The 26,421-nt window shown below is 39.7% G+C and overlaps 1 long non-coding RNA gene across 1 annotated transcript in view; it reads right to left on the bottom strand.

Annotated features, from left to right (window-relative positions):
* Window positions 1–289: 289 nt before the first annotated feature.
* LOC130602030 (uncharacterized) overlaps window positions 290–26,421 on the bottom strand; it is a 42,672-nt gene continuing 16,540 nt past the window's right edge. Inside the window, exons 2-3 of the long non-coding RNA XR_008972802.1 lie at window positions 8,458–8,547; window positions 290–443 (exon numbers count right to left, since the gene is read on the bottom strand). This is a non-coding gene — a long non-coding RNA (uncharacterized LOC130602030). The remainder of the gene's footprint in view (window positions 444–8,457; window positions 8,548–26,421) is intronic.

Raw genomic sequence — 26,421 nt, 5'->3', positions numbered from 1 at the left:
GGAAAAAGCATTAAAGGCATCATCTTTTAGCAAAAAGCTTTGTATTTCATTTGCAATCTGTATTAGAAATGTTTACTTTGGAAAGATGAGGGATAGTGATGCTTGAGCAGACTCCTGGTGCCTGTTGACTTGCCTTCAGCTGACTGAAGCTCAGTGTTATGAATATATATCCATGTGTATAAATAGACATGTATATAGATGATCTAATCTATTACATAAATGTAGTCTAATAGAACTATTCCTGTTTTTAAAAGGGACTAAAAATTACTTACCTTAAATTCTGTCTCTCCCTTTATTTTCCTCTGTTTGACTTTCCTTTTATCTGTGCTACAGGACTCGGAAGTACAACAGATCCTGGCTGCACCAGTTCCTTAGGAACTTATGGTCATAACCTGTAAAACCGTTATCATGTCTACAAGAAGAATGATCTAACAGGAGAGGCTCTGTAGACCGAAAAAGATTGTGTAAGGACCTTTGTCTGCACTATAATCACTTTCCTCTAGACAAATTTAGTTTGACCCCATGAGCTGATTGCTAATTAGCAGCTAAAATTTATTGTGATCCCAAAGTGCTTCTTCCAGTTCAGTTTTACCTAAAGGGGACAGAGTTCATGTCTCCCGAGACCTCTGTGATATGCAAACCAAGGTGCAGTGAGTAAGAACAATTGCAAAATTCCCTTGGAAATCATTTTCCGGAGCCAAACTAAGACTATCATGTGAATGTACTCTTAAACACCTGAGCTTAATACAAGTGTTTGGCCTCTACAATGATATATACAACTCTGCTTTGGGTGTCTAGGGGTATCAAGAGATCATCTGCTCTGCTTTCTTCCCTTAATGTAGGATTAACCATATTTTTCTTCTGGCATTTTTCAGCTTGCTTGTAAAGACCTTAAAAAATGGGGACTCTTATCACCTCCCATGTAATATATTCTAGTTTGTTCACTCTTGGATATTGCTTCACTTTACAAACCCTTCTAATAAAGATTAATCTGCATCTTCCTTCACGTTGTTAAGTAAGTTCACTGTTTCTCATCCCATCCACCACAGACACAAGCAGATTGTTTTGTTCATTTTAGTAATAACCGTTAGCATCCTTGAAGACACATTGCCTGAAGAGACTTTTATTTGTATATATATGCATACATATACAGGTGTGTATAAATTATATATAAAGATCAAACAATGAACATAAAATTTGTGAACACTCACATCCATCCAGTAAACAGGCAAATATGTGGAATACGGGAATTATTTCATTGCTTGATAATTATGTCTCCTACATTTCAGCTATCTATCAATCATCATCAAGGGTCTGTGATTCCTTGCTGTGTTCCTAAGAAACTGTTCTTAATTTTGGATACCATTTTTTAATAAGTTTTCTGTTGAGAGACATATTTTTTTGAAAAAAATCCAAAACCAACCAACCCCCCCCCCCCAAAAAAAAAAACAAACTAAAAGCCAAAAAAAAAGAAAACTAAAACACACTCAATTTTTGTATTTTTGGCAGGTTTAGGTTTTTTGCTTGTGAGTGGTTTTTTTTTGTTGGTTGGTTGGTTGGTTTGTTTTTTAATCTGATCTAGCCTTATTAGATATGATAAACAGAATGGCTTCTCAGGAGGAAGAGTGGCAACCTAACTAACTTTGTTTTCAAGTTTCTCCATGGCAGTGCTGGGTAATACTGGGTTTCTAAATATCCTGATCTTTCTAGTGTATTACTCAGAAAATTGCACCACCTGCAGCAGCATAGATTGGTGTAGACCGACACTGTGCTGGTTTATATGAAAGTAAATCTTGGCATCATTTGTGTGTTTCAGTGGTTGACACAAAACTTGAAGCTGCTGGTGGGATCCATGGGAACAAATGAGCAGAGAACTTGGTGTTTGGACTCTAGCTCTTCGGTTCCTTTACTTCTTACGCATGAAACAAAAAGAGGTTTGATGTTGTTTTTAATACTTTAGGCTGTGGGTTATTAAAATTATTTTTTAATTTACTAAAAGATGATTCAATAGGTCAGTTTATTATTGACCAGATTTAGTATTCTATATTGTTCCTCTAATGGCTCTTAATGCAATTAATTAATTTGTTCTGCTCTCTGCCAGGAAATGAAGACAAGGGGTGAAAAATATTCTACTTGAAATTTGACTAATTAAAGGGAAATAATTTAGTGAGGGTTTTTTTTCTCATAGTTTATTATCGGGCAAGGAGGGGAAGGCAATCCAAATAATGTCTAGCATATAAGGCTTTACTGAAGGGTTTAGTTTCATTTATAATCCCTGTATTTTTTCTATGCTATTATATGTAACCAGTCCAACTATAGCAATTTCCCAACTGACTTCATTTTTATTTAACTGAATTGCAGACAATGCCATCTCAGAACGAATATGAATTTTGTTTAATACCATGACTTACAGAGTTAAGCCGCTTCACCGATGGCTAAATAACTGGCTAAACCTGCATTATAATTCTGTGCCAAGTGATAACATTAATAAGAGGAAACACAGTAAGTCTGCAGCTGATAATAATTACAGCGGCTAGGAGACCAAGTGTTTCCTTATAGCATTGCTGTTACAAATCTAATACTCTTTCAACCTCCCACATGGAAGTAAACATAATGGCATGAGAGACTGTTGTTTTGTGTTGCTCTGTTATACTGTGAGATTTCAATTTCTGGTATGAAGAAACCAATTAAGGTAGAAAGGCAAATTCAAGTTCAGAAATAAAAAAAAATTATTAGATTATATAATAAAAGTATATACTTCACCTCCTCTGGCAAGGTATTACTGTCAGAAACAAAACTGTCTGGGTGTTTTACAGAGTGATTATTAGAATAAACATAGTTATAAACATGAAAGTAACTAGTTCAGGATTGACTAATAGTGATTATTTTACTTTAGTGTTGTTGTATACATTTTAATTCATTATAACTTCAGCTGCTGCGTCTTACCAGTTTCATTAGAACTGCTGGACTCAATTCTGCTATGAATGGACTCCTGAATTATGATACCTTTAGAAATCTTTCATAATTTAAATCACTTTGCCTTCACTAGCATCCCTTCAACAATCTGCATGCTGAAATGTTGCATATACCTATGGATGTAGCAATCTTCATTTAACAATAGTTTTTTGGTTTGGTTTTGGTCATGTGAAAAATAAGAGAATTTGACTGACTTCTGAAGCATAGTCTCCTTTCTGTATCAAAATCTCAAATGATATGTCCCTTTATTTCTCCATTGGATATAAAAAATAATCTGGGTATCCCTGGTATAGAACCATAAATTTTCATATACTAAAAGGTCATATACTACACCTTTACCAATTTTTAAGCTCCACATGAAGTCACATGTTGCTATTTCTAGTAATTTGTTTTCCAACCAAGTTCAAAAATATGAAACTGAACCAAAAAAATCCAAACCCTTTTTGGCTGGACAGGTGCTGCTTCTGAGAACACAGGGAAACTAATTGCTATCCTATGTTTGAATCCTCTTTTATATCAGACATTAAAATGAGTTTGATAAAATCATCAGAAAGCCTGAAATATTCATAGCAGGTTCAGTTTTGTTGTGCCCTCCTTTGAAAATCCACTGTTCCTTAGCATCCCTGCTTTAGTGGAGACAGCTCCAAAGTGTGATTCCTCATGCACTGTCTGTCTAGAGGACCTTACCCATAGAATTATAAAGGTAATTCAAAGAAAGCTAGTAATGCAAACTGTCTTTTATTGGCAAAAGAACAATATGTATCCAATTTCCTTTTTCTAGCATGGATTATCTGCCATTTTTTTAAACCTTCAACCAGTAGATACCTCCAAAGGAGGCGATGATGGAGGCAAGATGACATGCAAGTTTCATGAGCGGACACTCCTTAATTCAGAGAAGAAAAAAACTAACCTACCAGACCAGCTTCTGTCCTTTGACTAAAAGCAAGTCCATGAGCTCAGCCTAAATAGTGAGGAGCAGAAAGATTTTTCCCATCCCAATTACTGCTTCTTGGTTTAGTCAACAGCACTTTATGGTACTAGTGTCTCATCCACCTGTTCTTTCTGACTTTGGGAGATGGAATAATTTATATGCATGGAGGAAGTTTTGACTGCATGCTAATTGTGGCCTGACAGACTTTGGTCATTTCTGTTGAGCAGCCCATGGTGTTTTAAATGTCAAAAAGTTCCATATAATTTTCAGTATTAAATGCTGAATTTTAAAAATGTAACAGAAGATATGATTAAATATGGTACGTAGAAGCAAGTGAGATTGGAATGGAAACATGAGGAAAATAACATCAGGGAGTCATCAAAGTTAGAGATGGGGAAAAATGCATTAGGTCTTTTTCTCAGCAGGGTGCAGCACGAGACCCTGTCACAAAGCCTAACCAGTGCAGGGCGAGACTGCACACAGACTTTAACAGATTCACATCAGGTTCTTGTGTGGACTGGTCTACCTTTTAAAGAGCAGAAACAGCAATGTGCATAGGAGTAGATCTTCAGCATGTTTCCCAATACAGATATCAGTGTCAGCCCAAAAATACTTGATTAATCAATGATTCAGTTTGCGTACCATATCTGCTTGACTCACTGCTGAAGGTCATCTGCTAGTGCAATGCAGGAGCAAAAAAGGAGAGGACTTTTTATTTGGAAGTAGAAGAAAAATCACTTGGGGCTGAGGTGGTAACTATCACTTTTGGTGGGTCTGACCTGACTCACTCTAGTTTTGAGACACTACTTAAGACATATTTTATTGGTCTAGCAAAGAATATTCTGCTTTTAAAATGTGACTTTGCTGGCTACATGAACAAGTGAATGCTTTACTAGTGAGGATATGGATTTCTAGGGTTTATAAGAAGTATTAGCTGCTAAGTGAAAACAGCTTTGAGTAAATTCAAGGCAATTTGAAGGAATTTATTAACCTTTCCAGATATGTTCCTACAAAATGGAAGTGGGGTTTGCTACTACACATTTACCACAGGTATGTGTAGGCTTACATGAACAGGATGGACAAACATCCAAATACTGTACCTTAGTTTGTTTCACATGTGTATAGTGCAGCCTAAGTCTGATTGAAAGACCAGGGACATAAATTTCAAGATTACTTTTGAAAATTTGATTAGTCTCCATATCACATTAGGAAGTTCTGTCTCACCCCCTACTTTCTGAAACTGAAAATAATTAACAGCGGAAAGATACCAAGAGGTGGGGCTACCTATCACCTAAGCCCAGACTGATACAGCTCAGAAATGCAAACACCTATTCTATCATGGAATTATTTCCTGAAATCCTGTGGCTGAGGTCATGCAGGAAACACAACATTTCTGAACAATACAGTGCTCTGGTATTATTTATCTAATAAATTTATCTGGGAATTTATCTATTTCTTTCTCAATAACATTTGTACCTAGAAGTATGTAACTTGGTGTTTGTGCAAGGCGGCTACACCCAGGTAAGAAAGAAACAAAAAAAGAGCTAGATGAAATGAAGATGCAGCATATTTTCTCATTACCCATATTTTGCAAGAAAATAAATCTACCCTTTGAAGCGTTTTCCTGGATTGTGCTACTGACCTCTAAGAGACAAAACAACATCCTTTTCCCTTTTGTCATGACTGTTCAGTCTTCTACCCAAACAGAGGTAGTGTTGCCACTCTGATAATATACATGCTAGGCCACGTCCGGGCAGCTGTCACCAGTCTGAAAACTAACACAGACCTAATTAACACCGTAATGGGTTTTCCACTCTTTTACTCTCTGAGTGACAGTTTAATAAGGAGCTCACAGCGACCGTATAAATCAGAACCAACCCTCATCTTAACAAGATACAGCTAAAGTGTTCCAAAAATTAATTCTAAGGATTTCAGTATGTAATATTTCCAGTGGATAAACATTATCATTTGTTTACGCTAACTTATTTTATTATCTATATTTGACTATCATGCCGTGGTTGTGTGCTGGTTTAAGAAAGATGCATGTATTTACGAAAAGAATGTTAAGTGGAAAGAGTTATAACTCTACAGTTTATAAAATTGTCTAATAACAGGAAAATATTCCACAAAAAGAGTTTTGCACTGCAGACAGCTATAGAATCGAAAGCCTTTAGACCATCAGTAATCCTCAATTTGGCCTCAATTTAGTACTTAATATGTAAATTTAATATCTGTAAAACATCTCCATTGGAATTAATTGGATCCCTGTGCTTCAAATGAAATAACTTGAAAGTAAGCCACTGAGCACATGCTTGTTGACTTTTAATAAGGTCCATTTATGCTTCTGGGCAAATTAGGAACTGATCCAATAAAGCAATTGTGAGCATACTTTGAAGTAGAGCAGGTGTTTAAAAACCTCATTGAATCTGGATTTTAAGGACACACAGGATTAAAAATTATAGTTTGCTTTTAATGCAGATTGAAATGATAATTCCTCAGTACTTTAATTCCAGGATAGAAAAACACCACACTTTTCTCAGGCCTTTGAATCCTTGTTATGTTTTCTTTTTGTTTGTCTTTAATGGATATGATGCTGAAATATGGTTTGATATGAAACATGAGCCAGAGTAAATCAGTCTGTCTAGTTCCCATTCCAAGACCTCTAAAGTAATTGAAAAATGTGACCAAAAGGATGTATGGTAAGGTAGGAGAAAACTCAAATACTTTTTAAAATTAAGATCTGAACAGGATTTATTAAGATTAATAAACTCCTGTTTTTTATGAAGATGTCTCTGCTTCTATATGGCTAAGATAGTTTTCTCTTTATTTCCATAACAGGGAATAACAGGGAATACTTGAAGTATTTTTGAGGTTGCTGCCGTCCCTAAATTGTTTTCATGGATTTGCCCTTTGTGCACAGAAGTATTTAAATCTACAGATTATAGGCAGTTTAGCTGTCACTTGTGGTTCTAGAAATCAAAGAAACACCTTTTATCTGTTGCTATTTAGCCTCCTTAAGATACAAAATCACCCTCTGAGTTCAATACTCAGGTAGTGCAGGCATGCACACTTATGCATACCCACAGAAGTTCATTGTGCTGAACAAGTAGAGACAAAATGGCAATACAGGGAAAGCAAAGGAATTGAGTAGAATTAAATTTATTGTGAAAGCATATGAGAATTACATGGGGGATTATTATAATTATTATTATAATTATCTTTATAGATGAATGCAGAGTGTCTCAGAAGATTGAATCCTCAGCTATAGCTGATACTCATAACTGGCACTAAAATACAAATAAAGAGAAACTGAAATATAAGAGATTAAAGTGGCAAAGTCTCACAAAATACAGAATTAGCCAGTTAATATTCTTGATCACAAATATTTGTTGCAATTGTAAGCCAGAGTACGCGATGTCATTCTGACCCTTTAAAACCCTTAAATGAGCAATCATCAGTAGAAATATTTAATAACAGAAACAACTCATGAAAAATGGACATAGACAGACACTGAGTGCCCTGCAAATTCTTCCAATTAGTAACAAAACTGTGGGGCATTTATAAGGGAGAAACTCTACATATTATTTCAACCAAGAGCAAAGAGCTCTGAGGCCATCAACTTGAAAGATATCTTGGGTACGAGTGAACATGACATTGTAATTTCATGACCTTTCAAACAGAGTGCACAAATACGGGCAGAAGTGAAAACCATGGTTTTCAGAAAGTCAGACTTCAATGAAATCAGAGAATTGGAAGGAAAGTTCGTTTCAAATGGCTTCTCTGAGGAGAAGGTGAAAAGAGGACTGAGAAACTGTAATTATGATGAAATATCTAGTTGACATTTTAAGCACAGAAAAGAACTGCATAGAAAATGGACATCAGGTCAAATTACTGAGGATGGGTGCAAACACACAGTACTGCAATTAAAGTTTGGGTTAGAAAAACAGAGTGACAAAAGGAAACTGCTAGAGGAAATGAGCTGCAATAGTAAGGCACTTATTAGTAAGTATTCCAGAGGTAAGGTGAAAACAAGAGAGGAGGTTAGTTTACCCCTGCAGAGATTGAAAATGATTGACATATGATGCTGAAAATTCGTAATCATTTAATGACTTTCTTCGCTCTCTCTAAAAAGCTCTTTGCTATCAGATATTATAATAACTAAGATCAGGCATGAAGGATCAAGAATTCAGCCTGGTATAGCAAGAAACAAATTGATACTTGAGTTAATCAGATGTTTTCAAACTGCCTTCATCTGATGACATTTTTTTTTTTTTATAGAGCATTGAAAGTATTAATTGAAAGAAGCTCAATGTTAGGCTTTCTCTGAGAAGTTGTGACAGATGGATATGAAAAAAAAAAAAAGCAAAAGGCAGAAGTGGTGCATTGCTTTATAAAGGAGATGCCAGAAAATTGCAGAAATCCTAACTTCTGCTTCTGAAAAACACATGGAGCCAATATCTGTGAACACACTGAGAAAAGCAAAGGGATGAATGATTGCCAACATTTGTGTTAGGAGTTAATCATGCCAGACCAGCTTAATTTCCTCCTACCCGAGGTAAAGGCCTTATGGATGGAGGAGAAATAGCAGATGTCATGTCACAGTTGCAGTACTGTTTTCAACGAGGGCTCTTGTATCTTTTCTAGAAGGAAACCGGAAAAACACGGTTTAGGTGAAAATGCCACAGGTAAATGGGAAGTTGAGCTGTTTCCACTATCCAAAGAGTGCTCATTAAGTATGAGTCTTGGTTTAAGCCCAGTGGGCCACGCAGCCCCCCTGCCCTTTCTCCCCCCCCTTCACTCCTGGAGGGATGGGGAGGAGAATTGAAAGAATGTAACTCCCATGGGTTGAGATAAGAACAGTCCAGTAACTAAGGTATAACACAAACCACTGCTGCTGCCACCAGTAATAGTAATGATAAGGGAAATAACAAGGGAAGAGAATACAACCACTCACCACCCGCAGACCAATACCCAGCCCAACCTGAGCAGTAATCTCCCCTTCCGAGCAACTGCCCCCAGTTTTACATCCTGCGCATGACGTGCTGTGGTATGGAATATCTCTTGGCTAGTTTGGGTCAGGTGTCCTGTCTCTGCTTCCTCCCGGCTTCCCCTCCTCCCTGGCAGAGTATGAGACTCAGAAAGTCCTTGGTCAGAGTAAACATCACTGAGTAGCAACTAAAAACATTGGTGTTATCAGCGCTGTTCCCAGGCCGAAAGTCAAAACCACAGCACTGCACCAGCTACTAAGAAGGAGAAAAGTGACTGCTACTGCTGGACACAGGACAGTATGAAGGGTAACCAAAGTGAGAAGATTGTAATTATTCTCATGATATTCAAAGAAAAAAAAATCATGCTATTTCTCTAGGGCAAGTTATTGTACATAGACAGGAATAAGCAAGCTAAGTCATTGGCTGAAAAAGACCTGAATCACAAAGAGAACAAGGATGAATGTACTTATGATGTTGGAAAAAAAAAAAAAGCCAAAAAAAAAATCCATGCAGAAAAATTATGACTACAGCATTTGAAGCAGATTTTCTCTAGTGTCTGCATTACTGTGATAAGATCTTAGCGGTAATATTACAGCCATCCTTGCATACCACAGCAAAAAAAAGTCTTTAATCAAATGGATAATGTTTGGGATAAGTACAGATGCTGAAAACCTGACCTGCGGATAAGTATCAAAAATACTGGATTTGTTTAACCTGAAGAAGATGAAAATGAAGTGAGGTGTACATTTACTTCAAGCAGGTAAAAGAAAAAAAGACTCAAAGTAAGAATATGACATTCTGTTTTTTGGTTTTGTTTTGTTTTTTTTTTGTCTATGAAAGACTATATTAAAATATTTGGCTTAATTTGCAGATGCTTTTCATGCTTTACAAATGATAATGAATGCAGGAATACTCTGACTAAAGTGGTTATTGCAGTATCTGTCACTGGAGGTCAGATGAACTTCTCCATCAGTGGATAAACTAGGTGTGGGAGTCTTCTTGCCTGGCTTTAGATGTACGTCTGAGCTATTTACCTCCTACACTGTACATTCAACAAAATTAAATGGACAAACTAAATGACCAGTTAATCTGGTCTGTGGTAGACATTTACTGTGGGATGAGATTAATTTATCTCTGGGACTGTTCTAACACTTAGGAGGTTATAGACAGGGAGACAGACGCAGACATCTGTACTCCAAATACCTAAAGTGGGGAATTCACCTCCTCAAGGCACTACCAGGCTTGTCAGGTTGAATGGCTCTGGTACACCCACCAAGCAAGTCCACACAAGTACTAGTGATCTTAATGAAGTATTAATATTATAGGTCTGGTACCAGGCATACTGTGGTTCTATTTCATAGTTTAATGTAAAATCCCAGCATGGATCATCACTGCAGCAGCAAGGGGAGAACACAGTGCCTTTGCTCAGCTTTTGCTCCAATGTTCAGTCCAAGTTTTGAACTTGGTGTAGTGATTACACATATATTACTGAGCCCACAATAAATCAAAATCCTACACATAAAAGGAGATTCAGAAATGCAATGAACATCTAAAATTTAGTTTTTTGTCTATCTGACTGTCTTTTTGGTTCACTTAGGGCTTAATAGGGATTCCTTTTATATCAAAGAAGATTCAGATAAAAACGTCACATTTGTGTCTTTTACAATTTTCTACAAACAATAAAATTAGACTGACTTTCAGTTTTATGGCTGTAGTTCAGTAATTCTGAAATTTGTCAATGTTCTTGCATTTTGTCTTTTTAGATTACTATAGTTCGATTGGACATATATGTATTGGATTGGACTGCTGAGGTGAGTAGCTGAATTGCTGAGGTGAGTAGCTCGAGAGAGGACGCCTTCAACACCGGAGCGGGGGGGAGATCAGCGTCAGGAGCCTCAACTCGGAGCGACAAGAGCCACCGAGGGAGCCTCAAGTCCTCGACGGGACCTGCCCAGGAGCCGGCAGGTCAGCTGACGAGAGCGAGCAGCTGACTCACAGGGGGCGGAGCCAGGAGGGGCGGCACCAGCCCTGGCTGGGTAAAAACCTGCCCAGGGCACGCTAGCGACCAGGGGCGCGGTAAGGCAGTTTGCGCGGGATGGTGAGCACCCATCGTATGAACAAGGCCCGGTCCGGGAGCTCTGCTCTGGCTGCCCCGGCGGTGGCCAGCGTAGGCACCCAGACAGAGCCGATGAGAGGGGAGGCTGCAGTGCAGAGCTCGGGGTGTAGAGAGGAGAGTGCCTGCACTGGTCTGGTGATGGGAGGGTGCGCCCTGGTGGAGGTGCTCCTGCAGCAGGGGCTGTGCTGCGGGATGCTGTTAATAGACTGCAAGGTGTCAGGGAAGCTGAGGGGAAGCAGGAATGCTTGCTCCAGGCCCAAACTGTGCAGGGGCTTCAAGCATCCCCTGTAGTTCTTGGAGGAAAGAAAGAGGCCACTAACCCTGGAAGCTGGGAAACAGCACCAAAAAAAAAACCAAAAACCAACAGAAAAAGGAGGAAGAGGACAATTAAAAGCAAGGGGCTTCCTCCTAAATCTGTTGTCCCCACCCAGAACCGCTTTGCTGTCCTGCAGGGGGCTAATGAGGAAGCGCACTCACACCAGAAACAAACGGCTGGTGCCCTGGTAAAGAAGATCTCTACTGGTGCTGCCAGAAAAAAGTGGCAGGTCATAATAGTAGGGGACTCTACTTTTGAAAGGCAGAGAGGCACCCATCTGTTGTCCTGACCCAGTCTCAAGGGAGATGTGTTGCCTACCAGGGGCACAGATCAGGGATGTGGCAGAGAGGCTGCCTGCTCTAGTAAGTCCCACAGACTATTACCCACTTCTACTGATCCATGTGGGTGCTAGGGATATAGACAGCAGTAGCCTGGGGAACATAAAGAAGGACTACAGAGCCCTGGGAGAGGTGGTTAGGGGCTCTGGAGCTCAGGTGGTCTTTTCATCAATTCTCCAGGATGCAGGGGAGGACCCCAAAAAGGCTAGGAGGATTGGCCAGATTAATAAATGGTTAGAAGGGTGGTGTCAGTCAGGGGTTTGGGTATCTTGAACAAGGGACTCAAGTTTTTAGGCCAGGTCTAATGGGGACTGGTGGAACTGGTCTGATAGGGGGAAAAGCAGTTATGGTAGGAGGCTTGCCAGACTGGTCAAGGAGGCTTTAAACTAGATGTGTTGGGGGAGGGGGGCACCATTCCATCCCAACACACCCAGGCAGTTGCCAGCACCTATAATAAATGCTTGGAGCAATGTAGAGATATCCCAGCCGCTCCAACCAATGAGCAGGCTTCATTTGGAGCTTGGCTGAGATGCCTCTATACAAACACCCGTAGCATGGGGAACAAACAAGAGGAATTAGAGATGTGTGCACATCTATGGGGGTATGATATAATAGGCATCACAGAAACATGGTGGGATGGCTCCTATGACTGGAATGTTGGAATGGAAGGTTACAGGTTCTTTAGAAAAGACAGGCCTGGCAGGCAGGGAGGGGGAGTTGCCCTTTATGTTAGGGATAGGCTGGAGAGTATGGAACTCTGCCTGGGGACCCATGAGCAGTTAACAGAGAGTTTGTGGGTCAGGGTTAAAGGGAATATAGCTATGGGAGACATTACTGTGGGGATCTGTTACAGATGGCCTGATCAAGAGGAATCTGCAGATGAAGAACTGTCGTGGTTTAAACCCAGTCAGGTAACTTACTCACTCCCCCTCTTCTTTCCCTCCCCCTACTCCCAGAGGGACGGAGAGGAGAATCAAAAAGAATGCAACTCCCACAGGTTGAGATAAGAACAGTTTAGTAACTAAGGTATAACACAAATCACTACTGCTACCACCAATAATAATAATGATAAAGGAAATAACAAGGGAAGAGAATACATCACCTCACCACTAGCCAACCAATAACTCGCCCCCCCCGCCCGACCAAGCTCTGACCGATACCTCCTCCAATCCCGCAGTCCCAGCCCTTCCGGCTAACTCCCAGTTACATCCTGGGCATGACGTGCTGTGGTATGGAATACCTCTTTGGCTAGCTTGGGTCAGGTGTCCTGTCTCTGCTTCCTCCCGGCTTCCCCTCCTCCCTGGCAGAGCATGAGGCTCACAAAGTCCTTGGCCAAAGCAAAACATCATTGTTATCAGCTCTGTTCCCGAGCTGAAAGTCAAAACACTGCACTGCACCAGCTACCAAGGAGAAGAAAAATGACTGCTACTGCTGAACCCAGGACATTATCCACCCCTTACTCCATACCATTCACGTCATGCTCAGATCCTACATTTTCAGTACACCATAGCTCTCCCACATATAGATATCCATATACACACAGACCAAGAGAAAAAGATCATTTTCTTAATGCATGGACCAATCCCTATAATGCTGCTGCGTCCATCTGGTCCATGATGTCAGGCTCCATCTCTTGTAACAGTCTTCCAGAGCAGGAGAGACTGTGTGCAGTGTTCACACTAGTGAATAACCTGGGCAATAGTGTCCATTGTTAAGTCCACCCCTCGATCATGAGTCCATCTCTATGTTGCATCTCTGCTCTGATGGCCTGAAGTGCCATGGGCCCATCAGGCTTAAAATAATTCACTGTCCCCTTAAGCAGTTTCTGCAGCTTGTTGCTGGGGACTCCATACAGCTGCCTTCCATCTCTGACTCTTCCAAAGCACTGGAGGGGCCCAGTGGACTAGATACTTGCCCATACTGTCCCACACACCCTGCCACTCGTGACTGTCCAGCCTTGGAGAAAACCTCTTGGTCCCCCTATATCGTCGTCTAACCCCAGACAAGACCCAAACCTGACTCTGCTTAACTTTTGAGATCAGACAAAATGGTTGTGGGTAGAACACACTCTGTATGTGTGCCAACATGCTGATCCCCATCACAATCAGCAGGCAGGTCCCAAGGATACCCAAAGGCCATTCAGAGCCTTCAGAACTCTCTAACGATGCTGCTGTACTTGTCACTGAGGCTGGTGTAGCTGCTGTGCTTGCCTGCTCTCCCACCGCCAGCTTCTCTTTTCCTGAGTCCAGCTCTTCCTCCTCTGCCTTGCTGGGAAATGCTGCGTGGTCTCCTGCGTCCTCCTGGGGCGCAGCGGGCAGCTTCCGGGGGATGATCTCGGCCGTTGCGGGGCTGGGCTTGGCCACCGCCTTCTCCCGCTGCTCGGCAGCCGCCTCCTTCCTCTCCTCGACCGCCCCGACCTCCTCCACCGGCAGCCGTCCCCTCGCGGCCTCCGGCCCCGCTCCCGCCACCGGTTGGTCCCCAGGGCCACTCTCCCTGGCAGCTTCAGCAGCCGCCAGCTCCCGGGGCCCCTCCCCCTCGGCTCCCCGCGAACTCACCAAGACGGAGGCGAGGGCGAAGGCCAGGACGGTGAAGAGCAGCCGGACGGCCAGGTACAAGTCCACAGCCACGTCCGTCCCGCCCTGCTGCTGGAGCCCACCCGTATTACAAGCCATTGCCATAAAGTACAGTGAGACAAGAACCTTAGCCCAAGCCCCACACTTGATAAACACTAACACAGCAAATACCGGCTCTAAGTAAGGTACTACATTCTGAAACTGTGAGATCAACAGGAACAATTCTGAGAGCCAATAAATCAGCATTGTGACGAATGACTATTAATCCGGTCAGATCTGTTGTTATCTCAACCCTTCGTGCCCCACGTTGAGCGCCAAAAACGGTTTAAACCACGATAAGCACTCTACAGACAGATAAGAGCAGCCTCACACTCACAGGCCCTTGTTCTCATGGGGGACTTCAACCACCCTGATACCTGTTGGAGGGACGGTACAGCCCGGCACAAGCAATCCAGGAGGTCCCTCGACTGTGTGGAAGACAACTTCCTTCTGCAAGTAATAGAGGAGCTGACAAGGAGAAGTGCCATGCTTGACCTCGTGCTCACCAACAGGGAAGGGCTCATTGGAAATGTGATGCTCCAGGGCAGCCTTGGATGCAGCGACCATGAGGCAGTTGAATTCGAGATCCTCAGGACAGTGAGAAGAGCGTGCAGCAAGCTCACTGCCCCAGACGTCAAGAGAGCAGACTTTGGCCCCTTCAGGAACCTGCTTAGTAAGGTCGCATGGGATATAGCCCTAGAGGGCAGGGGGGCCGAAGACTATTAGTTGATATTCAAGGATCACCTGCTACAAGGTCAGGAGTGTTGCATCCCAAGTAGAAATAAGTGCATCAGGAGGGCCAGGAGACCTCCTTGGGTGGATAAGGAGCTGCTGAGGAAAATTTGAGGGAAAAAAGGAGGCTTATAAAAAGTGGAAGCAATGACAGGCAGCCTGGGAAGAATACAGGAGTGTTGTCCGGGAAGCTAGGAACCAGGTTAGGAAAGCTAAGGCCCAGTTAGAATTGAACTTGGCTAGGGATGTTAAGGATAACAGGAAGGGATTCTATAGATATGTAGCGAATAAAAGACTAGGAACAAAGTAGGCCCCCTCTGGAAGCTCTCGGGAGAACTGGCTACCCTGGATTTGGAGAAGGCTGAGGTTCTTAATGACTTCTTTGCCTCAGTCTTCACTGGCAAATGCTCTGACCACACCACCCAAGTCTTAGAAGGCAGATGCAGGGACTGTGAGAATGAAGACCCTAGGTCCACTGTAGAAGAGGATCTGGTTCTAGACCATCTTAAGAACCTGAATGTACACAAGTCCATGGGACCTGATGAAATCTATTGGTGGGTCCTGAAGGAGCTGGCAAATAAGTTGCTAAGCCACTGTCTATCATATTTGAAAAATCAAGGCAGTCAGGTGAAGTTCCCCATGACTGGAAAAAGGGAAATATAACCCCCATTTACAAGACGGGGAAAATGGATGATCTGGGGAATTACAGCCCAGTCAGTCTCACCTCTGTGCCTGGCAAAATCTTGGAGCAGATTGTCCTGGAAGGCATGCTAAGGCACATGAAAATCAACAAGGTGCTTGGTGACAGCCAGCATGGCTTCACTAAGGGGAAATTTTGCCTGACCAATTTGGTGGCCTTCTATGATGGAGCTATGGAACTGATGGACAGGGGTAGAGCAGTTGATGTCATCTACCTGGACTTGTGCAAAGCGTTCAACACTGTCCCGCACGACATCCTTGTCTCTAAATTGGAGAGACATCAATTTGATGGATGGACCACTCAGTGGAGAAATACCTGGCCGGATGGCCATACACAAAGAGTTGTGGTCAATGGCTCAGTGTCCGGCTGGAGACCAGTAACGAGTGGTGTCCCTCAGGGACAGCCTGGAGAAGAGAAGGCTGTGTGGAGACCTCATAGCAGCCTTCCAGTATCTGAAGGGGGCTATAGAGATGCTGGGGATGGACTCTTCATTAGGGACTGTAGTGATAGGACAAGGGGTAACGGGTTAAAACTTATATAGGGGAAGTTTAGATTAGATATAAGGAAGAAATTCTTTACTGTTAGGGTCGTGAGGCACTGGAATGGGCTGCCCAGGAAAGTTGTGAATGCTCCATCCCTGGCAGTGTTCAAGGCCAGGTTGGATGAAGCCTTGGGTGACATGGTTTAGTATGAGGTGTCGCTGCCCATGGCCGGGGGTTGGAACTAGATGATCTTAGGGTCCTTTCCAACCCTAGCTATTCTGTGATCCTATTCTATGATTCTATGATTTCTGCACAGCAGAATTCTTGGCATATATTAGAAAATTCAAGTTCACTAAAAATATTGATTGTTATTCAGATGTTCAAACTTTTCACAGACTATTTATCACAGACATTATCTGTTTTCTTTGAAGTCCCTCTCCACATATACCTTAAATTATAGGGTTTATTCTGTTGAATGGACACATAACTCTCATTAGCACCAGGGGGAATTACATCTGTACATCAAAGGAATAAAACTTTTATTTGCCTAACAAGATTAGAGAAGCTGTTTAGAAATCTAAACTTAGGAGAGTGTCTTGACTTTTTTCTCACTATCCTCAGCAGGTCTATAAGACTTCCCTTAATGTTTCATATTTTTATGTTTAGGGGCACTTGAAAAGTTCAGCTTTAATGTTTGGTCTTATATACTTGTAGCACAAATGCATTGTAAAAACTTTAATTCATAGGAATATATATACACATATATATATACACATATATATATATATATATGGTAGAGTATCTCAGTTCTCCTGAGAGATAGGAATAGTTCTAAACAGCCCAAAGGTACATCAGGCACAAAACAGTTTTGGCTGGAAATGCAGCTGCTTCTCTGGGACTACTGCACAGTAGTCCTAGTCCTAAATGTCATCTTTGCAGGGAAATGAAGTATCTGGAGCACAGAATTCCAGAAAGTCAAGCTGTGCATCCTTGATTGACTTTCTCCATAACTCAGAGGTGTTTAAGAGCTTAGTATCATTTGTGCTTTCAGATGTCTACTCACTGTTGACTTCCAGGGTGAGTTAGGTGCATTGTTTAAGCATGTTCTTTGGACAAACTGTGATGATACACTTGTTTTTACCTTTTGCGTTTCACTTGGTGCAAACAGTTGCCCACAATGGAAGATATTTATGTCACCTACTGTAGGTACCTACATTTAATGCAATTCAGAGAGCACAAAGTTAGACATTTCTGCTTCCTAGACTGCCAATGGAATAATTAAGCTACTCTGACAGATGTTTCCCTGAGCTAGATGACAGGAGCACAATGTATAGTCAGTGCCTGCCATGGTACAATCCCGCAGTTAAGACACCTGAAGGTATGGGATAATTGTATCCTTCTACTTGCTCCCAGGTTGTTGTCTCTTAATGAAATTCCACCTTTAAAATTAGCAATAGCATGCTCTGAATTTCACCCACAAGCAAGTTCTTATGCCTCCCAGCTGGTAAATAGTTCTGAAAGTCTGGGCAGTTAATGGTGTCTCAAAATAATAGATTATTCTCAGCTATATTCGTACAGCTGTTTATGGCATATAACCTGTGGTGATAGTAACAGCCTTTGTATCATACATGTGAGCTGAATCACAATGAGCAGCTCTAACACATCTGTTCTGACTTTCTCTATAGTTATATTGGCTTAAATCCTTTTGGTATTAAGTGTACCTTGAATGAAAATATATAATCACATCCTTTAAAGACTTCAAGTAACGGAAAAAACACTATAGTCCTTGCTAAGTGGTTATTATTAACTCTTGTGGTTGAAAATTTTGTCTTTTTTAATTTTTTTTTTTTTTTTAATTTAACATCAATTTATAACCATGGGACACCAATTCTCCGCTATCAAACTTCTGTTTCCTCAGTAGGCACTTAAAAGAGGTTATCAAATCACACCTTAATCTTTGCTAAGCTTTCAGACATGGTAGATGACTTCTCATGCTCTGAAGTATCTTTCCAATCTGCAGCTATTCTAGTGGTTTTTCCATGACATCTTCTCAGTCTGCAGTTGACCTTCTTAATCAGTAACTTCTGGTCTACACAGAGAATTCCTGTGTGATATGGCAACAGTGCCAAATATAGGCACTCTGACTGTCTTTACTCCCGCAAATTGTACACATCAGATTATTTCCTGATGCTGAGTCCATCTAACAAAGAATATTCTGCATTCATAATGTTAAATTTCTTACCAATGAACCCTTTCAAGGAACCCTTTCCCCCCCAAAATGTGATCATTCCAAGAAACCTATTGAGGGTAGTCCCAGCCTCCTTCCTGAAGTGGGAAGGCTGAGAGAAATAGAGACAAAAAGCATATACCACTTGAAGATCCTATATGGCCGTGATATTTTTAAGAGCTGTTCCTTTGGTCTGACTACTTCAGTGGGATCTCCTATTCAGGTAGGCATCCTGTGGACATCAGGGTAACAGCTTCCTAAAACTGATGTGAGGCCTCAGACTTCATCTTGTATTCACAGCTTGCTTCTTTCACTTTTATCCATAGATAATTTGTTCTGTTTTCAGCAGTAGAAAGGTATAAAGCTGGTCTGACAAGATCTGTTTTCCATAAACTCATGCCAGTTGGCATAAATTACATTATTTTCCTTTAAATCCTTATTAATAAAGTCTTTTATCGGTTTGTCCACTGTTTTCTTAAGGCTTTATGACAGGCTGACAGACATAATTAGTTTGATCATCCCATTTGTCTTTTTTAAATATTGGCTGCTCCATGAGTTATTGAAAATCATCATTAAATACTGTTAATGAGGGAATTTTCCTGAACTACTTAAGTGCAAGTTTCAAATCATCAGAAAATCCTCATTTTAACATGTCTAGCTCCTGTAACTGTTGTTAAAACCCTTCAAAGTTCCTGATGTGATAGAAAATAGTTCCTCATATGGCATGAATTAAGTTGTCATCTGACATCTTCTATCATAATATCTATTTCTGAATGCTTTTGACTGTCATGTCATCAAAATTATAAGGTAGATCTTGTCAAGTCTCATTGATCAGTTAAATTTGATTTTTCAGTCAAAAAATGAACCCTTTAATCAAGAAAAACTGTGACCAATATAACTCAAAGCTTGTTTTCTTCATGCTTTTTCAAACATTCTTTATCCTTAAATCTGTCTATAGATGTTCTTATGCTTTTCTAGAAAGTTCAACATTTTTGTGAGTTCCTAGCATTAATCTTTACTGCTATATTCTCTTTGTATTTCTTTAAAAAAATTATATATATTTATAAAAATATTATATTTAGTTTTGCTTCGTATTTAATATTGGTTTATTGTTTTAAGACAACATCTTGTTTTATTTCATCAGCGTCTTTTTTGGATGTGTATTAAAATGTTCTGAAACAGCTCAATTAAAAATGTTAAAATTTAATTATGTACCCCAGATGAATTGGCTCTGTATTTATCCCTTATTGAAAATGGTCTTTCTAAAGCAAAAATAAAGTTTACCATAATTTTTTATTTTTATTTTTTTTTCTATATAGCAAAACAAAGCATATAATGATCTCTTGTACCTCAGAATGAGAATTCTCCTCTCTCCTGGTATTACCTTGTAATTAAACAATTATTTTCTGGGAATCACATAAAATACTTGAGCATCCAGCAGATTTGGTGTTGGTAGCATTGAGCTGTAAGAACACATCATGGAAGCTGAAGTTCTTCACAATGATATTTAATACAGAAATTATAAAAATAAAACATTAGGTTAAAAGTTATGAGTGTCTGGTTTTGGTTTTCTGTCTGTTTCTTTGAATTTTTTAATGACTTGTATTATTTTCAAGTAGGCCTAAAGTAGAAAATAAAACTTCTTTTTAACATTTATAAATTAATTTCCTGATTTTTTTTATTGTTAAGGCATGTTCCAGAAAAGCTAAAACTCATTCATCCAGCAAAGGAAAGTGAATTTTCAGATGTACCTATTCATAATGTATTTATGACCTTGCTGTCATAGTAGTGTTCCTTATTGTAAGATTTGATTTAACTTCTCAGTTATTTGAAACTAAATAAGATTATTTACATACCAGGGTGGCAATTACTTGTTTACATTGGTGTTATGAATTATTCATAAAATTTATTTCTTGAGCAGAGATGTATACAATAATAGTAACAATCTAGCTATTTCTCACAGTATTCTCACTCTGAACAACTCTGATTTGTCTCCAGAGAAAACTAATGTTTCAAGTTCATGATAGTCTGGACAAAAGAGTAAAAGTTAAAATTGCAGTATGTGAGGGAGATGGAAAATAGTTGCAAAAGGAACATAAAACTTGCCTCCCAACTAAGCAAATATACTATACAGGATGGGCTTCTTGGCTGCTTCCCATGTTGAGCTTCCTTCTTCACCTGCTATAAATGTACACCTTTAAGATGGATGCAGGTTTTGCTTCTGGTCTGCAACTAGCTTAAAAAAAATGATGCATAACTGCCATCATGTCACCTATAAGCTTCTGCCATTATGCCACTTACAGGATTCCTGTAAGGGGAGCAGAAAGTGCCTTGCCCCTGCCTGGTGGGGCCCTAGAAAGGTGTGTTTGCATGCACAGACTTGCACAGGGAAAGACATCCACCTTCAAGATCCAAAACCAGAGTGGAGGGGGAATTTAGATACCAACTAAAGCAGCACTCTGATGGCATTCTGCTTGTGGAGCCCTGTCGATGTCTACCAGAAATTAACAGCAGGGCTCTGCCTTGGTTTGACAGTGGTAAATGCAAACAGATGGGTTCATTTGTTCAGTGAACTCCATGGTAATACTAATTGCTTTTAAAGGGAGCAGTGTTTTTCCTTTGAGAAAGAACTTCCATTAACCTATATAAATCACATAATTTCAAGTATGGCCGTCTCTGTGAGAGAAAGTATCTGTTAGTAAAGGGCATGCTTTGTATACACCCTTTTTGTTTTCTCTCTAAAACATGTCAGTCTTGTATGAATAATTCTGTGAGATACCCTCAGTATCCTTGTTACTGTGTATATCTCAGTAACTGAGATACTGAGTATATCTCAGTAACAGTATGGAAATACTGTATTTCCATAATATCAAAATCACTTTAGTAACTGAGGATATTTTATATGTTTTTTTCCAAACAAGGAACTGGAAAATTATAAAAAGCTACAGTACATTGTCTTTGTAATTGTATATAAAGAAGTTATACTAGAATAAGTTTGTAAGTGGCAGAAAATTTATACTGAGTAATTTGCTTCATCAGTCTTTGATACATCTTAGCTCCTACTAATTCTACACATCTGCATTCCTGACTCATGAGCACCAGTGGATACCAGTTTACAGCATCAGCAAGTGTAATGCAAACCTGCAGGTGCAACATATCCCCGCTCAAAGAGCAGTGACAAAACCATGCAATGTGATGATCAGGAATGAACTGGAAACCTCATCCACAGCAAGGGTGTAATTTGCTGTCATTTGTTGTCAGCAAATGCTGCTTTTTTGCAGGAAAAGTAGTTGGTGTGGGGTCATGCTGAGGTCACCTGGCGTCAAACATCTCCCTCCTGCATCTACAGCCTGGGTGGCCAGCCTGGACACAGGGCTTCCTCACTCAGCACTATTGTTATCTTTGGTATATTCTTCCAGGCTAGCAACAGACAAAACAAAGGAAGAGAGAACTAAACTATTAGGTGAGTTTATTTCAACAGAAGTGGCAAAGCTAGCCACCAAATGGAGTACACTGAAAACAGTCTTTACTAATGTCTATCATGTTACTAGAACTGGCATAATATTTGATATGCACCAAGCAAAAAAACAAAACCAACAAAAAATGAGAGAGCAAGCTTGTGGCTGTTGCCCTAGTTGTAAGCATGCATAACTGTCAATTCGAAGTGAATTGAAAAAGAAAAGAACAAAGAGTCAAATGCAAGGAGACAGCTCACTTTCAAAATTAAATCAGTGCAAGATCGCATATGTGTCTTCAGGCACAAGCCTACCACTGAAGATTTTGGCAACCAGTTTTGTGAGAAAGGAAAAACTCCCGATTTAATTATCACTTCAGGTGAGATTGTTGAGTTCAGCTGTTAAACACAGATACGCAGTGACATAAAATGATAAGATTCTGAATATTGCTGAGTGCTGGAGTACTTCAATACTCTCATTTACCAGGCAAAATGGTCTAAGAAGTTACATTTTTACAATATAATTAGAATTTCAGAAAGAAAGTTTATTTTTTTAATACCTTCCTGAAAGTATCACTCAGGGACAGAAGTAATAACCTAAGATTTGTCTTAAGTCTAAATTTCCTGACAACAGACTGCTTTGAAGAACTATTCATATCCCTATGCATATGACCTTGTCAGAGTCAGTTTTCCACCTTAAATATAGGCATACAGGGTCTGTTTAAGCCATCTTTTCTTGACACTATGTGCCTCTAATTCCCTTTTCTATCTCCCATCTCATGCACTTTAGACCCTCATTTTCCTGTATCTTCTCACATATGCATAGTGCATAGCTGTACTGAGGAAATACACAGGAAACTCAAGTTGGCAAATGGATGCTGTTTTCTAAAGTCACTGATTTTGTTTATAAAGTAGATGCAAAAATAATTATCTTACATTTAGAAATGCATATCTTAATAACAGTGACAGTAATTATTGTAATTGTCTAAATAAACTTTTAAATAATAATAAAAAACAGTTTTAAAACTGTACTCCCCTTTCATACCTAGCAACAACTAAATTTTCGTGACATTTTTTTAAAAATAACTACTTTAGAGAGAGCATTCCTCTAGTTAGTTCTAGCCTATGATTTTCTCACTCTCCAAGACATAAAACCCTATAGCTGAGTGACAAGGTAAGCAATAAGTAACTGAAGGTTGGAAAACATGACAGAGCTTTTATTATTCTAAAAAAAAAAAGTCAAATGTTACAAATTCAAAACTTTAAGTCCAGTAGAGAAATAACATTACTAGTTCTTGGCATGTGCACTTACTTTCTAAGGTTAAAAATAAATCCAGTATTACTGCAAGATAGGAAGATTGTTTTAAACACTTAAGTCTGTGCTCTTCAACTGAAGCATAAATCTCTGGTAATTCACGCACTCAGTGTAAAATTCCAGTTGGACCAACCACCTAAAGAGTAGAATTTAATCTATTATTTCATAAATATTTGTGTCTAGAATATAATCTATATATTTTTAAGTGTAGCCAAAAATTACACTGTGGTCTCAGCTAAAACATTAAAGTTGTATATCAGACTCAAGCTCTATGAATTTGAAAATCTATGGGAAAATGCTTTAATCCTATAAATTCAGAACTTTATCTCATAATACTACAAAAGAGAGTTTGAAGTGAAAATTTTCTGAGTCCAAGGTCTAATTTGAGCATGTAAAGTTAACATTCTGTACCTTCTACATCCATAGAAGAACAATACAGCAGTCCAAATCTGATCACAAGGAATTCCCAGTTGCATTAAAAATGCTTAAGACAGGACTTAATCTGCTCATGATGGTTTGGACAAAGGTGGTGAAGGAGGAAAGACATTTAAGATTACTTTTTACACAGAAATGGGTATAATTTAACTGCAAAAACACCACAACCCAAAGCTAAGAGAAATCACATGTTCCTAAATGTGTGAGATTTCCAGATTGATCAACTGCAGCTGCCTATGATTATCCAGTCTTTAACAGTAATAAAATTAATTGCAGTGCAAACTGTCTTTTCAGCTTCATACCTCTTAAACTGACAGTAACAATTTTTGAGGCTTAATTGTGATCATAGTGAGCAGTAGAATGAACTCATAGTACATAATTTTGTGACAATTCCTTTGCAACAAAGAGTAACAGCCTTGCTTGAAAAAAGTCCAAAAGATTTGTTTCTCATTGTTTTGTTGCACTGAGATCTAATATTTGAAAAATATTCCTTAACTAATTACCTTATTTAAACCTATACGTGAGTTGCCAGTACAAATTACTTACCATTTTATTGCATTGACAGACTAAGCAGACAGCATGCTCTCATCATTGAAAATTAACTGGAGGTACGTAAAAACCATGTAGTTACTAACTCTTCTGATGAATCTTGACTACCAACTGACATCTCATTCATATACAAGCTACAGTCTTCTACCATGTGCATTTACAGTGACTTTTAACCTCTACAAACAACATGACAGTGACTGAACTGTTGAGACATCATTGCAATTCCCAGATCTTCAGAAGAGTGACAGGATTTGTGGATGTGCTTTGTCTGCTTTGCATTTCATTTCTGTACATGGATTCAGAAAAAAACACTGAGTGAAAGCTTTGTAAGAGCTTGCTTTCTCTATTTAGTGCTTCCCTCCTGTTCTGAAATACTAAAAAGAAACACAAAAGGGACAGGAAAATTACTTGAGTGATGGCCATTCACCCAAGGAATCTTAAAACAGTTCAAGTCCTTCAGTTGTTTTCAATGCCATAATTTCACTCTCCCTAAAACATAGACAAAAAAAAAAGTAAAACCAGCATAATCCAAGCATTTATCAAGGGCTGATCAAACAGCTATAAGAAAGCCTCTTGATTAGTTTTGCGTTAAGTAGTAAAGAAGACTAATGGTATCCTGGGCTGCCACCAGGTCCAGGGAGATGATCCTTCCTCTCTACTTAGCACTGGTGAGGCCACACCTGCAATGCTTTGCCCAGGTCTGCACTCCTCAGTACAAGAGAAATATGGAGCTACTGAAGAGAGCCCAACAAGGGGCTGTGAAGGGACTGAAGCACCTCTCCTATGAGGAAAGGGTGAAAGAATTGGGACTATTCAGCCTGGAGAAGAGAAGCCTCAGGGGGATCTCATCAATGCATGCAAATACCTTGAGTGTAAAGAACATGGAGCCAGGAATCAGGCTTTTTTCAGTGGTGCCCAGCCACAGGACAAGAGTCAATGGGCACAAGCTTAAAGGCAGTAGGTTCCAGCTGACCATCAGGAAACACTTTTTTACTGTTAGGATGACTGAGTGTTGGTACAAGTTGCTCACAGAGGTTGTGGAATATCCATCCTTGGAGATACTCAGAAGTTGTCTGGACATGGTTATGGACAACCAGCTCTAAGTGACCATGCTTGAGCAGGGAGGTTGGAAAAGATAAACTTCAGGAGTCCCATTCAACCTATTTTAATTTCTATGAGTAAAACTTTAGAGGTAGAACTGAAATTTACTATTTATTAAGGTTTATCAAATCCTTCTACCTCATCTAAGATATAAACACGATAAATATTTTTCAAGTAGGGAAATGAAGTACAGCCTTTCTGCAGTTCAGAAGTCAGGCACAGGCCAACACTCAGTTTGCAAAGCAATTTGTACCAGAGCCTGGAGCATCATGCATGCTTCTTCTAACATGAAGATGTCAAGAGGATTTGTGGAATCCATAAGAAAGGCATTAAAGAGTATTATCCACTTCACTTTATTAGTCCCAATCACTGTTACTCTTCTGGCAGTAGGTTGCATCTAATCCAAATGGAAGATGTGTTATACCATTAAGATGAATTAAACACATTGTACATGTGTACCATTTACTAAAATAGAGGTAATTTCCTTACACAGGATGAGATTAGAAGTTTATTTTTCCTTTTTAATATCAACAGAAAAATGGCTCTTCATTAAACTAATTGAAATCTCCATGAAACCACTGTAACCACTATTCATTATGCAGAAAACAAAGACCCGAAAAGCTACACATCTACCTTAGCATTTTCTATAACACCTAGGAAAAGGGGCCTGAAAAATATATTTCCAATAAAAATGTAGATTCCTGTTCTGCAAATTATACAGAATATTAATTTTTCTTTATTTTAGAGGTTAATTTTGGTTTTAATGTAGAGTCTATACTGCTTCCTAAGATTTATAAGGCTTATATACAGAGAAAATAATCTCTGTCTTTTCTCAAGATATTTGCAGTCCACTCAATGAGCTAACAAGTGATTTAAATAAACACGAGCATCCTCAAAGCAAATTGAAGCTTTTACACTTCAAGTTTTGTATTGCCATAATCAAGAAAGCAATTACCTTCTGTTTGTCAACGAGGTTTTAAACACCACCTTTGGAAAGGCGTTTGAGAAATCCTACTGGCTGTGTATCTTAGAGCAGTCATCACCCAAGCATATGGCCCCATGCTGGTGACACAGAGAAGCTCTGAGGTGAGCTGTAGGGTCTCTTTACTGTGGAACATGTGTCTGTCCCCCTTCACTTCACTTAAGTGA

The sequence above is a fragment of the Pezoporus wallicus genome, unplaced genomic scaffold (assembly GCF_028554395.1).
Source record: "Pezoporus wallicus isolate ANWC-B61680 ecotype Strahan unplaced genomic scaffold, APGP_CSIRO_Pwel_v1 contig_8042, whole genome shotgun sequence".
NCBI classification, from domain to species: domain Eukaryota; kingdom Metazoa; phylum Chordata; class Aves; order Psittaciformes; family Psittacidae; genus Pezoporus; species Pezoporus wallicus.
The sequence above is the reverse complement of the archived record's forward strand: the minus strand, read 5'-3'. Positions and strand labels throughout refer to the sequence as shown.